The sequence below is a fragment of the Dermochelys coriacea genome, chromosome 6, assembly GCF_009764565.3.
Source record: "Dermochelys coriacea isolate rDerCor1 chromosome 6, rDerCor1.pri.v4, whole genome shotgun sequence".
NCBI lineage: Eukaryota > Metazoa > Chordata > Testudines > Dermochelyidae > Dermochelys > Dermochelys coriacea.
In genome coordinates this window covers 52,925,367-52,940,764 of record NC_050073.1, presented here as the reverse complement: position 1 = coordinate 52,940,764, position 15,398 = coordinate 52,925,367, and positions in this window count along the sequence as shown.

Here is a 15,398-nt window from a genome sequence, read left to right as displayed (position 1 = left end):
AACAGAAAGGGCATGACACATCTGTGCTGTGTGGGAGGAGGGAAGGGGGCAGGATGGGGAACAGGACAACCACAGATTTGCATATGTCCTAGTATCATTTTCAGCCTTCCTGTCTGGAGTCCCGCAAAATGAGTGCTGCACTTCAGACTGGCTAAAATGAATGGTGATGGGGGTTGAGTGCAGTGGGTAAGGGTCATAGTTTGCAGGGCTGGGTGGTGAAGCTACAGGTGTTGGAGACAGCTGGTGGGGATAAGAAACCAGATGTTGGGGGAAGTGGGTTGGCGGTGACATCGGGTGTCAAGGTTCCTTCCCCACTCTGAACTCTAGGGTACAGATGTGGGGATCTGCTTGAAAGACCCCCTAAGCTTATTCTTACCAGCTTAGGTTAAACGCTGCCATCACCAAAGTGTCTAACAATAACAACAGGGGAAGTGCCCGCTTGGAAATGTTTCCCCCTCAAAATCCCCCCAAGCCCTACACCCCTTTTCCTGGGGAAGGCTTGATAAAAATCCTCACCAATTTGCATAGGTGAACACAGACCCAAACCCTTGAATCTTAAGAACAATGAAAAGCAATCAGGTTCTTAAAAGAAGAATTTTAATTAAAGAAAAAGTAAAAAAATCACCTCTGTAAAATCAGGATGGTAAATACCTTACTAAGTAGTCAGATTCAAAACATAGAGAATCCCTCTAGGCAAAACCTTAAGTTACAAAAAGACAAAAAAACAGGAATATACATTCCATTCAGCACAACTTATTTTATCAGCCATTTAAACAAAACAGAATCTAATGCATATCTAACTAGATTGCTTACTGACTTTTTACAGGAGTTCTGACCGGCATTCCTGCTCTGGTCCCGGCAAAAGCATCACACAGACAGAGAGAACCTTTGTTCCCCCCCTTTCAGCTTTGAAAGTATCTTGTCTCCTCATTGGTCATTTTGGTCAGGTGCCAGCAAGGTTGTCTTAGCTTCTTAACCCTTTACAGTTGAAAGGGTTTTGCCTCTGGCCAGGAGGGATTTAAAGGTGTTTACCCTTCCCTTTATATTTATGACATAGGTGCACAAGGAAAAGAGTTTTGGGAGAAGGACTGAAGGGGGGGTGCGGATCTGCTCCATTTTCAGCGCTACGAGCGCCTGTTTCAAGTCCGCTTCGCGCTCCATAATGCTTATGAGCCACTCTGTGCTTTGGTGCCGGTGATCTGCATTCTGATGGTGGAGCCTCCTTTCAGTCTCCCGTCACTCCTGTACTTTTTGATTTTCAGTAAGGGACTGCTGTATGACTTCATGCAGCAGGTCCTCTTTGGTTTTTCGTGGCTGCTTTCTCATTCTTTGCAGTCTTTGGCCATGGATAACAAGGGCAGCTGGGATCTCAAGGTTGCACTTGTAAAGCCAAAATGCAACACTTAACAGAGGCAGCATTGTTCACACTGGACAGAGCAATGATTAATCTGTACTTAAAGACAAGTACATTGTACACAATAGCAGAAAGTGCCCGTCCCAAAGCAAGTGCACATAACCCACAGGAGTCCCAAAATGGTGAGTAAGCACAGGGGAAGGGGGACTGATTGTTTCAGAGCCGTACTGTCCTCTGGGGTTGGTTCTGTGCCTTGGGGAGAGCCAACAGCTTCAGGGGGCCCCTGTTCTGAACACTGTCCCCACATTTTCTGCAGGATGAGTTCGTCCTGGATGATATCTCCCTGCTGAAGGTGACCTGGGAAGCAAGGAAGGGTCTTCTACTACAATGCAGCTTCCAGCCTAGCCCTTATACCGCTTGCCTGTGTGCAGCAATGGTCCCCCCCACCCCTCACGGCACAGTGGCATGGACATGTTAGCCTTACTGGGACAAGGAGCACAGTAGCTCTGCCAAAGAACCTGCGCAAGCGCATTGCCCAGCTTCTGCATGAGACCTTTGAAGAGATCACTGAGGCCAATTATTGCAATGTGAGAGCACATCAATCCCCTATTCCGCATCTAGGCATGCACGCAGCCCTAACTCTTCTTTCTGCAACCCTCCTCGCCCCAAGAGCCCACACCAAACAACTACCTCCTCTGCTGTCTGTTCTTCCACAAGCACCAATCCTCTGTGACTGGCTACCTTCCTCTTGGCTTGAAAACAGCTCCTGGTTGCATGCATCTAGGGATGCCAGGCAGTGCTCTGGCTCTGGACCCCCTCCTCCTCAGCACCCTCACTCCTGCTTTCCTCCTCCTGTTATGTTGAGCTCTGTGCTGCTACAGCCTCTGAAGTGTCCATGATGGTCTTCAGAATGGAGGTGGAGTCGCCCCCAAGTATCGCATCCAGCTCTCTGTAGAAACGGCAAGTCATGGGGGCAGCACCGGAGCAGCGGTTTGCCCCCCACACTTTATGGTAGGCATTCCTCAGCTCCTTCACTTTAACCCTACACTGCACTGCATCCCAGTCATGGCCCCTTTTCATCATGGCCCTTGATATCTTTCCATAATATCGTAATTCCTACGGCTGGAGTGCAGCTGGGACTGGACAGCTTCCTCCCCCAAAACACTCCTTACTGGGGATTGCCTGATGTGTGGAGGCATGGTCACCTGGAAAGATGCGCTGAGAGCACTCCACACCTTGCTGAGCAAACAGGAAGGGGAATTTCAAAATTCCTAGAGAATTTAAAGGGCAGGTCTGATGGTTGGTTGCCTGAGGGCAGGGCAGTAGAGTTCAAAGTGATGACCAGAGTGGCTAGAACAGGCATTGTGGGACACTTCTGGAGGCCTATCAGAGTGCAATAATAGACCAGGGTGTCCACACTGGCTCCGTGGTGCTCGAGCTAGGGCACAGCAAGCTTTATGCTTCTTGTGGAAGTGGATTACCAGGGGCGCTCCAGCTGCAGAGTGGGGTGCTCTACATGCCTTGCCATTGTGGACACCTCAGGAATTAGGGTGCTCGGGGCTGATTTAATGCACTTTAACTTCAAGTGTAGCCAAGGCCTAAGTCACTCTGTAGGCTCTCCCTTTCTCCTGCTTTGTGTGCACGTGTCTCTCACACCTGCTTTCTCCTCTCTCTTCCTCATGCTGTGACCGTCACTTTCTCACTCCCTTTTTGTGGCTCTCTCTTACTCCCCCTTTTCTCTCTGACTCTTTCTCCCCATGACTCACTCTCCTCCCCCATTTCCCTCTGTGACTCTCTCTCTTCTACTCTCTTTCAGTCATTCTCTGCCCCACTCACTGACCACATTCCATTTTCACAGCTCAGAACATAAAGTGCTGAACACAGTGGCCTGGGAGGATGACCAGTAGCATGGAAGCAGAGCTGGTGATGCTCCTTTCCAGGAAGCAGACAAGGGAAGGAAGAATATCAGGAGCCTTTCCATACAAATGGCTAATAATGCTTTTTCCTCTTGATATACAACTGGGCCCTGAAGCACTGAACTCAGACCTGCACAGGGCCCCAGGCTGCACTCCTCTCAGGGACATGAAGCATACACCTGGCCTTAGGATGGGCAGCTCCAGGGGATGCTGTCACTGCCCTCCATGTGTCCATTTCATTCATACTGTTGTCTAGTTGCCATGGTTATCTTTTGCTTTCATCTGGAAACCATATCGTCATCCAATGCTCCTGTGGATTCAAAACTAACCAGGGCTCCACAAGTGGGAACCAAGTTGATGCAGTGATCAGAGGCCAAGTTGGGGGAAGTCTGATCTGATCATGGGGCTGAGAGGGAGCAAAGCTCCATCCAGGGCACCAGGGATGAGGGAAGCAGAGCCCCATTTCCATTTGGGACAGCACTGTGATGTGTCATTCCATATTTTTATGAAAATATGCTTATGATATGAATATGACATAACAGATACACTTTATGCAAGATGGCTCACATGAGATATCATTGGAAAGATTATGATTTACTGAATGAGATTGTCCTATTTGTATGCATGTATCATTTCTGTATCTGAAATTAGGAATATTGACTATGCATTTGTATTTCAACTATGCTATTTGGGTGATGCCCACTGTTGACTCTTCAGGTACAACAATCGATAAGCCAGACAGGGCGCATGGCCCATCAGCAAGGATAATGGATTGTGAAAAGTTTGGCCTTGCTGTGGACACTCCATACTGCCACTGACTCATGGACGCTGTAATGCTACAGAGTCAGGAGGTCTTGTCACCTGATACTAAAACATAAGCTGGGACTTCTTGTAACTTTCCACTGTAAGGGAAGGGGGATCAAACTAGGGAAACAAAGGACTCACGCCTTATGCAACTCCTATTTACTGGTGGGGAATGAGGTAATCCAGGTCATCAATTTTCCCCTGCTACCCTGCCCAAGATGACTGCTGGAAACAACTAAGACTGAACTGGGGGAAAGAACTGGACCCGGCTGAAAGGGTGTCTGGCCTATGAAGAAGATTATTAGAACCACATTTAGGGTGAGAACTCACATGTAACCAGTTTCTTTAGTGTATTAAGCTCAGTTTGCATGCTCTGTTTTATTTTCTTAGTAATCTGCCTTGTTCTGTCTGCTACCTCCTTAACTACATAAAATATACCTGTTACAGTTAATAAATTTATTTCTGGTTTATAATATAATCCATTTTATGTGATTTCTAACTGGAGGGGTGAGAAGTTGTGTACACTCTCCTCCACATTGAGGGGAGAGGTGAATTTCATATAATTTTGGGTTTGTACCCCAAGGGAGAGTGGACATCTGGGTGCTGTGGCATGCCCCATAACCTGAGCCTTCCCAGAGTGGATCTGTCTCTCTGTGCAGCTGGCTGTGGCCCTGCCCATGTGCTTGGCTGGAAAAGGCTGGGGAGCCTAGCCCAGCAAGACCTGGTAAAAGAGGGCCCAGGCCGGCAGAATAGTCTGACTCAGTGGTGTCCCAGCACACCAGGTGACATCAGGGGGTCCAGCCCGTCACAACCATCACAAGGGCGTTTTCATTTTTAAACAAGAAGGTAGATGGGATGGAATGAAGATGAGAACCTGGCAGGGGCTAAGGAGCAGTGGGGGCCTTCTGGCATGGCAGTATAGGAGGAGATGAAGAACCTGGGGCCTATTAGAAGAGTCTCACATTTCCAATCAGCAGCTATTTCCACTCTGCTTGTTTCTTCCCTGCCTGCCAGGTGTGGCAAGGAAGGATGGGGACCGTCAGGCAAGGCCTCACTCTTTAACCTGACAGAATGAGAGCAAATGTCTCTGGCCCAAGCAGAAGCACATTAGAGAGGGTGGAAATGGGAATTCTGATATCCCTGGAAGCCAGACATTGAAATGAAAATAAAGCAATAGGAGCCGAGAAGCTCCCAGTGTTGACAGAGAAGGTGGTCCCCTTCTATTTGGGCTTCACCATGTTCCAGGGCAATAACCAGCCAAAGAAAGATGAGACTTCCCAAACCAAGGCCTTGTGCCACAGGCCAAGAGCAGTCTCCCTTCACCTGAGCCAATGGCTTCACTAATATGCAGTGTGCACAAGTCACTAAAGACTCTTCAACCTTCATCAGAAAGAGGAGCAGAGTCTGGGCAGTGGGGCCCACAGAGGCGGGGGAGGAGAGCTATTAAGACCAAAGCCTAATGGATGAGGTAGGGTGGGGAATAAAATATAATTTAAAAAAGTCATTACCTTAATTTTAATCACACCCACGGGACTACATGAGATTTAATACAAAACATTACACAGCCGCTTTGCTACATGAGATTAATTTCATGTAACAGGATGAATAAAAAATATTCCCACTCCAGGTTTCTGAAACATTCGAGCCCCAGGCAGCGGGAGTAATGGGCATAGAATGTGGGATGAGGCAGGGAGATGAGCTCAAGATGCTTTCAAGCTCCATGCGAGTCACCCACCCAGAGCTGGGCTCTGACACAAATCTCTGTCGGCATTTTCCCATTAAGAATTAATCTTTAGCTAAGGTGATCAGTGCTAGATCTCTCTCTGTAGATAGGTTTCAGAGTAGCAGCCGTGTTAGTCTGTATTCGCAAAAAGAAAAGGAGTACCCGTGGCACCTTAGAGACTAACAAATTTATTAGAGCATAAGCTTTTGTGAGCTACAGCTCACTTCATCGGATGCATCCGATGAAGTGAGCTGTAGCTCACGAAAGCTTATGCTCTAATAAATTTGTTAGTCTCTAAGGTGCCACGGGTACTCCTTTTCTCTGTAGATAGACAGACACAGAATACATGAAAAGAAAAGGAGTACTTGTGGCACCTTAGAGACTAACAAATTTAATTTTAATCTCTAAGGTGCCACAAGTACTCCTTTTCTTTTTGCGAATACAGACTAACACGGCTGCTACTCTGAAACAGAATACATGTTAAAGCTAATGTGGGCTGGCTATTCCAGGCATCTTTGAAAGCAACTGGCTGGGATCAGATTTCTTAGGTTTTGCTGATGTTGCACTAAGACCCTGGGCAACAGAAAAAGCCTAGGAGTACGTCTGTCTGAGGAGTGACCCGCTTTTGTGATTACAATTTGGAACACCCCCCTCCCCCCCGAGTTGCACACAATGTTTTGATAACATGCAGAGAAAGCACTTCAAGAACTCCAGGGAAGGAAATTATGAAAAAATTATGAAAAAATGCCAAGGGAGCAAAATAGCTGACTCTCCAGCTCTCTGAATTCTGGAATTCCAGGATAAGCTGCTACGAAAGCTCACAACAGTCTGGACCTTTGTGGTGAGACCTGCTCCAGCAGATACCAGAAGAAGTTGTGAGATCCACGGACATTGGTGGACTCCATGCCATGGCCTGTTAAAGTTACCAAGTACTTAGATCCAAATTGATTTGCAAGAATACCATACTGAGAAATAAACTCATTACCTTTCAAGCAGCAGCATTAATGTGCAGCCCTGACAATTATTCTCCCTGGTCATCCCCTCAGCCCTGCCCTGAGCAAGAGTGGTGGTTTCTTAGTATCCAGCGCAGTGCCAAGATACAACTAAAAGCACACCCCAAAGGGGCTATAAAGTAATCAAGATCCCCCTATTTTTAACAGAGTGATCAGAAATGTCTGATTACTTCTTATCAATTCAGGCTGTGATCTTGTTAGCTCCTGTAAGCTAAAGCAGAGTCTAGGCCTGCCTAATTCTTAGATGGAAGGGAGACCTCCAAGGAAAAGCTAGAGCACAGCAGGAAGTGGTACTGGTGACTCAGTAGGTCTCCCTCTTCCCTTTAAGGCAAAAAAAAACCCCACTGCTTCAGTGCCGTGCTAGTGGTGATCTGCAGCTGGAGGTACCATCTTCAGAATGAGCTCCACGGTCATTAAAGATCCCATACAGGCTTTGAAAGAAAAGGAGTGCTAACTTCACTAACGAGCTAAATTCCATCTCTAGCTAAGATTACAGACATTCTACTGACTTCCTGTAATCTTCTTCATTTCCTGCTAAGCTGTCATTTAATGTTGCTTTTCCATATTTACCATGATCCACTACAGAAGTGACTGCATTTCAGTAATTAGCAATCTAATTCCAATATATTAGAGAGAGACAAGTCCAAACAGGATCCAGATCCAGACTTTTTCAATGTTCAAAGGGCTGTTTGAATCCAGAGTCTTAGTTTGGGCCATTCTCTGTTTTCGGTAGTTAGTGATATTTGCAAAGCTCTTTGGGATCACTGTGGAAGAAAGACACCTAAATACACATAAAAGTTATTATCATTATCATTCCTCTTTGGATCTAATAAGCAGTTCTTTGTAAGATTATTTTTTCAGAGAAATTTTAAGATCTCCACCTCTGCCTCCCTTCTCTCCTCTTCCAGCCACCTGTAAGCACACCACATGAAAACAAATGCCACCCACAAAGCTAATACTACATAAGAACATAAGAATGGCCACACTGGGTCAGACCATTGGTCCATCTAGCCCAGTATCCCATCTTCAGACAGTGGCTGGTGTCATATGCTTCAAGAGAGAATGAACATAACAGGGCAATTTATTGAGTGATCTATCCCCTTTCGTCCAGTTCCAGCTTCTGGCAGCCAGAGGTTTAGGAACACCCAGAGCATTGCAGGCCGAACCATTGTGGCTAATAGCCATTGATGGACCTATGCTCCATGAACTTATCTAATTCTGTTTTGAACCCAGTTATACTTTTGGCCTTCACAACATCCCATGGCAATGAGTTCCACAAGCTGACTGTGTGTCGTGTGTAGAAATACTTCCTTATGTTCATTTTAAACCTACTGTATATTAATTTCCTTGGGTAACCCTTGGCTCTTGTGTCATGTGAAGGGATAAATTCACTTTCTCCACATTATGCCTGAATTTATAGATCTCTGTCATATCCCCTCCCTTACTTATCTCTTTTCTCAGATGAACAGACCCAGTCTTTTTAATCTCTCCTTATATCGAAGCTGTTCCATACCCCCTAATAATTTTTTTGCCCTTCTCTCTATTTTTTCCAATTCTAATATATCTTTTTGACAAGGGGTGACCAGAACTGCACACAGTGTTCAAGGTGTGGGTGCACCATGTATTTATAAGTGACATTATGATAATTTTCTGTCTTATTTTCTATCCCTTTTCCAGTGGTTCCTAACATTGTTAGCTTTTTGACTGCTGCTGGACATTGAGCGGATGTTTTCAGAGAACTATCCACAATGACTCCAAGGTCTCTTTCTCGCGTGGTAACAGCTAATTTAAACTCCATCATTTTGTATGTATAGTTGGGATTGTTTGTTGGGATTGTTGTGGGCATTACTTTGCATTTATCGGCATTGAATTTCATCCACCATTGTCTTGCCCTGTCACTCAGTAGTCTCTAAGGTGCCACAAGTACTCATTTTCTTTTTGAGATCCCTTTGTAACTCTTTTCAGGCAGCTGTGGACTGACACACAAAGTCACGTAATATGCTTGGAAAGCGTTCTTGAAACAGCTGGCACCAGCTCGCTTTCACTTCCCCTTCCCCTTATCAGTAGCAGACATTGGGCTATGTCTCCACCAGCTTTTTTTAAAAAAATCTCCTATGGCTGCACTAATACCAGCGTAGCCCAGTAGTAGTAGTAATAGTGGAAACACTAGGGAAAGACAGGGCTCAGACATCTGAACCATTGCATCATTTACTTTAATCTCACTTGAAACCAGGATAAATGACACTAATGCAAGTATATCTACACTAGAGATTTGCATAGGTGCAGATCCACCTGAGGCTGACTCTCAGTGTAGACAAGAAGTATAGGACAGCTCCAGAAGAAGGTAGGAGGATTTGTGTCTATACATATGGGTCCTCCTCCTCCATCATGCATATTCATCTACACCAATTTCCACCCATGCCAACAAGAGGGGTAACTCTAAAGAGCAATTATAGGAGGAGGAAGTTGAGCCCACAGGCAGGGGTTGCCACTTTCCATCATTTGGCCTGCAGGACAAATTCACCACACCATGAAATTACGCTGCCATGCTGGCACCTACTTTTGGCCTTCACAACATTCAAGGCATGTTGTTCATATGTTCCTGTTTGTCTCCCTCTCTCCAGACCACTGATGAGTTGCTGGTGGAAGTGGGGCTGCAGCCAGCTGTTATTTGAAGTAAGAGCTGCATCAGGCAAGGGGATGTTCCTGCTGCTCTCAGCCCCAGAAGCTGTCAAAGCAATCATGGATTTGCATTCTGGGGAAGCAATTAGGGACTCCCTGTGGCTCCTCAGCTTGCCTCCCTTTTGTAGGACGACCACATCAGGCTAGAGCCAAGCTAGCGCTGCACTGTACATGTAGGCAATGCTGACTTCCCCTGAAGCCAACATGGATTATTAAGAGAGGTAACTGGGGCAGAAGAAATATCTCCCACTAGAACACATGCACAGCCATAGATTTTGCCCTTGTCTGTAGCCTGGGGCAGTTTTCAGCAGATAAATGAAAGGCTCTCTCTTTAGTGATTTTTGTAATAATAATTTGCTCTGTCCTTTACCTCCAGATCCAGCTATTACATCTTTACTTCGCAGTGCAAGCGCAGTCTGCTCTTGCGTTCCCCATCTGTGCTAGTTGATCCATACATTCCATTCAAAGGTTCACATTACCCGTCCCCAGGGTAAGGCAGCAGGATAGAACCCTTGTGCTGGGGACATACAGGGGATGGAGTAATTGAAAGGTCATTTAACAGTCAGTGCTGTTACTCTGCTACCTAGAGTACCCCCCTCTGGCTTTGAAATAACTAGGAGCTTCCCCCAGCCAACCTTAGTCCTTGCTTATCAGTAGTAAATTGGAACAATAGCTCAGAATGACAGGTTCAGCTCATTGTATTCCTTTCTTTGTAAAACAGGCCCCAACCCTGCAATGAGCTCTGTGGAGGTGGATCCTTGCACTCAAGTTGAATTCATTACAGGATCAAGGACCCAGGGTGTGTATGGGTAGATGTATGTTTTGTTTGTTTGGGGGGGGGCGTGGAACCCAAAGCCTCGACAGTTCCTTGTCATACCGTCAGCCACAGCCCCTACCTTTCACTCTGGCAGCCTGCCTGCCCTTCCCCCTGGGTGAACTGGAGCTGACCCAGGGAATTCAATTAGAGTTGTTCTTCCTCTATCAAACAAACCCCACATGACCCAAAACAAACACTATGACTTGAAAATAAATGGATTAAAAGCGGCTCCAGTCTGCTCAGACATTGTCCTCTACACATTCTCCCTCAGCATCAGCCTAGCCATGATTACTGTTAGGAGAACACCAGCATCCCCATCCGACCTGCAAGGGATAGGAAGAGTGTGGCATGTCCTGCTGGTGATCAATCACTGGTCAGCATGGGGAAGACAGCATGGGGAGCTTCTGTGTGCTGCTGGGGAGAACATCTCTGGAATTTATCATGTGCCGCTGAGAAGGGCCTCTGTAGGAGCTGCTGTGTGCTCCTGGCACAGCATATCTGTGGTCGTCTCAATGTCCCTGAGGATGACATTACTTCATTATTAAACATTTCCCTTATAAGAAACCAAACAAATTATTGGCGCTGGCATACAGACAAATACAAAAATACTATACACCAGAAATCAAAGTATTTACACAGTGCTTAGATTCCCCTGTTTTAACCCTAATATTTCCAGTTCATGGACTTTTATGGGACATATCAAAACAACTTTTTAATGACAAAAATCAAAATTAAGAGGAGAATTAACAGAGGGCAGAGACAGAAAAGAAAGGGGATGAGGGGAAGAGTGTGTGGCTTTATCTCCTGAGTTGTCATCCAGGCCTCCTACAGGGATCTTTAATTGACCAGTTCTAGGAAACAGTCCCAAATGGATTCAATTTTTTCCAGGACCTGCTGTCTGTTGCATCTGATCCCTTTGTTCACAGCCAGGTCCACCAGTCCATTATACCTGCCTTCATGCCTAAAAGGGGATTTATTTTTCTAATGTAGCAAAATACGATGTCTCACAACCAATTAGGCTATAGATGGACATCATCTCTGGTATGGCAATAGCCTCCATTTGCTGGATATATGACCCAAGTATGTAGGAGTCTGCCTAAAGGCCAAGTGAAGTCTCTGGACTCATGGTAATTCTGGTTTTAATACCATCTCAGGATCCTGAAACGATAGGGCATGACCACCACACGTGTGCAAATGTGGCTCCTTTATCCTCCCCCTTCCAAAACCTATCACTGGGTGTAGTTATAATTTTATAAAAGCCTTTGAAGCGATCAATCCACCCTAAAGATGACTTTTTGTTAAATGAAACAATCAGAGATTCCAGGTTGCTTCCTTAACCGTTCCTATTGCTCTCTTTCACTGTGTGTGTGTGGTAATTATTACTAGTCTTTGTTCCATTTTTGACTCATTATGTCTGTGTTACTCTTGGGCAGAGGGCATTAGGAACTCATAGTTTATCTGCTGATCTGCATAAATAGTATAATTCTACAAAATTTGAGGAGTTCCAGCACTTCAGACCATATATGCTGCTGGGCCAGATTCTGAGGTGAGCAGATGATGGTTTTGAATATGTCGCCTTATTGCATTACTGGGATCTGCCCAATGTCCATGGGGAGGGCATCTCTGAGGCAGGTTGTGGGGGAACTCCCAACTGTTCTCGTGCCAGTTTCCCCCAGCTGGAAGGAATGTAGCAAGAGCAATGACTGCTGAGTGGGCTTTCAGCTGCTCTACTCCCAGTATCCTTGAGCAAAAGCATGCCACCTAGAATGTTGGATCACCCTTGGCCCTGAGTGGAGCAGGACTCACATTTCCCCCTCTCATCATGCTCTAGTACCCTCTCCCAAGTTAGCCCACTGTTTCCCAGTACATATACAGCAGGACTTTTTCTTCAGTTGCTGTCCCACAGGAGGAAAACAAAGAGAAAGTGGGATGCAGCCTTTCTGGACAAAGATGCTGGCTGGGTCAGTCAGAGAGAGTGACAAATGAAATCACAGCATGGTCCTTCCTAATGCAGCCCATCCTGAGATGCTGCCCCCACCGTGGTCCTTCACAGAGCAGTGTTTCCCAGCACAGTCCCTTCCCAGGCAGTGCCCCACAAATTGATTTCACGAGCACGCTCCCCTTTGGGTGAGTAGAGTGCTTTCTGAGTGGCAGGAATTTCTCATTCAGCTAGCAGGTAACAGAATCAGCAGCAAGCAACTGGGCCAGTAACCAGCCTTCTTTCTGTGTAGGGTACTGAAGTCAGTGATTTTGTTGTCATTACATGCCCCTGGTTGCGATCACTTGATTATTCATACTTCTCCTGTGAGTTTTGCTATGCTAGAAAAAACTTCAGAAGCTACAAAGGAAACCCTTATAGGGGTTACTTGAGGAAGGGGCTGCTGAAAAAGCTAGCCCTGCTCCATGATTGCCAAATATAAGTCATGACATGTACCCCCGAACATCCAACGCAACCCTTGAGCAGCTTAGGTGAGCCATTCCATGTGCCTCCACACAAAACAACCACAATTCCACACCACTGAGGCTAGCCATTCTGTATGCCCACAATGACCCCTACACTCCTGTTGGGAGCCACTTTACAGGCCCCAACTGCCCAGGGAAAGATGCTCCATGTGCCCCAAAATACCGGACAAATTTTGTTGTTAGTTGAAATACTAAAATAACCCAGATTTCACTCAACATAAGAGGAGGGGTGAATTATGATAAAGTTGTGCAGCCAGGAAGTAGGCTCAATTCCAGTGGTAGAATCCCCTTTACAATGCAGGGGAGCTAATTTCTTGTCCCTGCTGCAGACACTTTATCTCTACAAGCACATTGCAGCTTGTGTATTCATGCATGTGCTGCACAAGCAACAGACTTATATGAACAGAGTGAGACTTCTGTAACCTCACTGTGCTTTTCTGAAGAACCTAGAGAAAGTAAAACCCATGTCTAGAGCTATCTCCCCGCCCTGGAAAAGCCTTGTTCCAGATGTAACCCTAGGGAATTCAGTGGTGTTACATCAGGGACAGATATGGCCCTCACTGTACCCAATTTGAGACTCTAGAAAAGAGAGGGATATTTAGTGCTGCTGATTTGCATACTGTTACCCAGAATGATCTTCCAGCTCGTGTCTATTTCTTAGCAGCAGCAGGCTCAAAGCTGTGGGAACAAACTGCACGAAGGTTTTTGTTTTCATTAATTACTATCCGGGACAGAAATTCCCTTCCTCTCACAACAGGAGAAAAGGGAAAGGAAGAATTGAAGGAAGGAGGGAATCCTCACTCACTTTAGAGAAAGAAGAAGCTCTTGGCCCTGAAAGTTTACATTCTCCCTGTGGCTGCCTACCTCATTCCTGTAACATGTGGCAAAGCATGTAAACCTCACCTATAGCCCAAAGGTCACCATGCCACCTGCAGACCCTGGACAACATGCTGCCTTGCACAAACACACATGGAAGTAATTAGGGAGGTAAGGGAGCGGGGATTTGAAGCGGAACCCCCTCAGGCCCACTGCATTAATCCTTCCAGCTGAGCAGGAGGAGAAGCTTGAACTCTCAGGGGTCTGATTGCTGCAGCCTGTAGCTCACTGTGGGATGGAAACAGCGGATCAGTGATTTATTGCTTCCTTGCAGCTAACATGTCACTGCATTCATGAGGATTTGGGGGGTAGGGGGGGTGGAGGATAGCACTGAGGAGCCCAAAGTGGCAGATTTTAAATTTCTTTCCCATCAACTGCCAACATACACGATGAGGGCTCCCTCATGTTAACATTCAGAACCATGCTGCCCCACACCTTTGGAAGGAGCTCTCCATAAACATCTGCAAAATTAACTCCTCCTCCTCTTTCCCCAAATCTTTCCTTAAAACTCTCCTTTGCCATGAGGCCTACAAAAAACAATCATTAGGCTGCTGCTTTGCTGAGACCACTGCCTATCCTGCTGACCAATATTGTCTCATTGTTTCCTTGTATGTCACCCATCTGTCTGTACCCATCTATTGTCCCTTGTCTTAAACAAGGATTGTAAGTTCTTTGGGGCAGAGGTTGTCTTTTTGCTCTGGGTTTCTACAGCACAACTAGATCCTGGGCCATGACTGGGACTCCTAGAACACTATGATAACACAAATAATAAATAAGAAAAACTGGTTGGCACATGAGTTTTATGAATTACATTCCTGGTTTCTGGAGAGTCTCAGGCAAGGGCAGATGAAGATGGACCTTTGGGATAAATATATTATGGCAAGGTAGGGGAGATGGTGTTGGCCCAGGCTTAGCAGTCAGGCAGAGTGGCAGACACTGCTGCCATGCCTTTTATTCTTTGTATTTCTATAATGCCCATTAGCCCCAGTCACAGACCAGAACCCCATTGTGCTAGATGCTGAACAAACACCACAACAAAGATGGTCTATGGCCACTGAGAGTTTACCATCTAAGAATCAGCTGTTGTCATATGAGCCTAGAACTCCCAGTATCCCCTGTGGTTATGTCAAGAGCACCAAAAGGTATATCTGACTTTGAACATATTAAGCTTACACAGAAGGCACTCTAAAAGCCCAGAAATGTGTCTAGGGCATGATCTATTTTTACTGCTGCAGAGGGGTTGGTTTTAACAGCATATGTACATATTGGGTAAATGTTATTGGCTATGCTATTGGAACAAGAAGTCATGAAAATGTCCTTATCACAAAAGGTAAAATTAAGTGATTGGTTAAGATGCATTATATGGATAAATCACAAACCGCAAAAATAGTAATCAGGTATTGTAATAACAGGTGATGCTAAGTTACTACAGAGATTTACTGATAGCTAAAATTTATGACCTTTTGTGAGTTGGATGCTTGGAGTGTATTAGGGCATAATGGAACGTATGCTGTCTAGACAACCAACCACAAGTTTGACATTTGCTGTTGATTGGACAGTACAGTTACACAACAAACCACAGAGTGTAGAAAGAAATAAACAAATAGTCTCTAAAAACCTATAGAATTGTAAATCAATTTGGAATGGTGACCTCTGCAGTCTGATCCCTGGAAGGGTAAATTAGAGCAATCTTGACCTCCGCCTTTTTGTATTTGTGCTGATTCATCCTGGATGTCTAATTTTGGATTAG